We start from the raw sequence: 1,874 nt of genomic DNA, 5'->3' as shown, positions 1-1,874 counted from the left end.
TGGATGGAGTGTAGGGGCCAGGCTTGCAGGGTATACCCTTTGGTTGGTTGATGATGCATGGAGGGGATTGGAACCATGGCAATGAAACGATACACGATAGAAGGAATGTAAAACTAATGTTCTCCCATGTAAACTATCATATAATTCACAATAAAACATTAAAAAAAAAAACAGTTTGAAAGGAAAATACTACAAAAGATTAACTATGTTTATATTTTAGAAGGATTATGAATAACTCTTTTTCTTTTCTCTATATTCAGTATTTTTATAATTTTATTTAATGAGCTAATAGGACTTATAAGAAGGAGAAAACAAATGCAAAGGGGTTGGTTTGGTGAAAATAAATGCTGTGTTGTTTGAATAACTTTTTATTACATTATTATGTAAATATAAAGGTAAATTTCATGTATGTTTTAGAATGGGTTAAAAATGATAAGTTGATGTAAGAAAAAATAGGCAAGATCATTTATAAAATTCTGAAAAAAGCCATGTAACAGAACTCCACATTAAAACAGTAAGCTCTGACTCAAGGACCAACAGATCATTAGAAAAAAAGTAACCAAGAATTAGATAATTTAATATAGATTAAATGAGACATTTCCTAAAACAGAGGGGAAAATGAAGGAACAGGCGATTAACGATACTTAGGTAACTAGTTACCATTGGGCATCTCTGGGTTAAGTGCTTGGTTGCTAACCGAAAGCCTTATGGAGCACAGTTCTACTCTGACCCACATAGGGTTATAATTGACTTAATGGCAATTTTTCCAATATGGAAAAAGATCACTTAAAACGATGTTTTATATCATACATCAGCATAAATAACACATGGATTCAAGAGTTAAAGTTTTTACAATGTATGCCTCAGAAAAATTCTCATATATATGCCAAAGCTGGACAATGAATAAGGAAGACTGAAAAAGAGTTGACATAATTGGATTATGATGTAGGCCAAGATTATTGAATACATAGACTACCAGAAGAACAAATATGTATTAGAAAAATATGGCCAGAATGCTTCTTAGAAGGGAGAATGACCAGACTTTGTCTCATGTGCTTTGAATATGTTTTCAAGATGGACCAGTCCCTGAAGAAGGACATCATGATTGGCAAGGTGTAGAGTCAGCGAAAAAGAAGAAGACCATTAATGAGATGGACTGACACAGTGTAAGGCTGTAAGAATGGGATCAAACATAGCAACAGTTGGGAAGATGGCACAGGACCTAGCTGTGTTTCGTTCAGTTGTACACATGGTGACTGTGAATCAGAATTGACTAAATGGCACCCAACAACAACCTTAGAAAAATTAGGGCCCATGATATACTAGCCTAAAAAGTTTTGTTGTTATTAGGTGCCATTGAATTACTTTCGACTTTTAGGGACCCAATATATGATTTCCATGGAGCAGCTGGTGGTTTTGAATTGCCAACCTTGTGGTTTGCAGTACAGTGCTGATCCTACAGTGCTACAGCAAGAAAGTACCAGAAAATAAATCATAGAAGAAAACATGTAAAAAGGTAAATTTTAAAGTTTTGTTATTAAAATCATTGTTACTGCTTTTGTTAAGTGCTGTCTAGTCATTCCAACTCATAGTAACCCTGGATAGGGTTTCTGAGGAGCAACTGGTAAGCTTCAACCACTGCCCTTGTGGCTTAAATCAATTTTGCAGTCTAGCACATTAACCTGCCACACCACACCAGTACTCCATAAAAACCTATATTTAACAAAATACCAAAATGTGAAGCTGTTGTTACTTGTCACCACTCATCTGCCAGTTTGTCACACTGTGGTGGCTTCCATGTGGCTGTGATTCTGGATGTTATGCCACTGGTATTTTAAATATCAACAGGGTGACCCATGATGGACAGGTTTCAG

The sequence above is a fragment of the Chrysochloris asiatica genome, unplaced genomic scaffold, assembly GCF_000296735.1.
Source record: "Chrysochloris asiatica unplaced genomic scaffold, ChrAsi1.0 scaffold00059, whole genome shotgun sequence".
In the NCBI taxonomy this organism is placed as follows: Eukaryota; Metazoa; Chordata; class Mammalia; order Afrosoricida; family Chrysochloridae; genus Chrysochloris; species Chrysochloris asiatica.
This window is presented reverse-complemented; position numbering follows the sequence as displayed.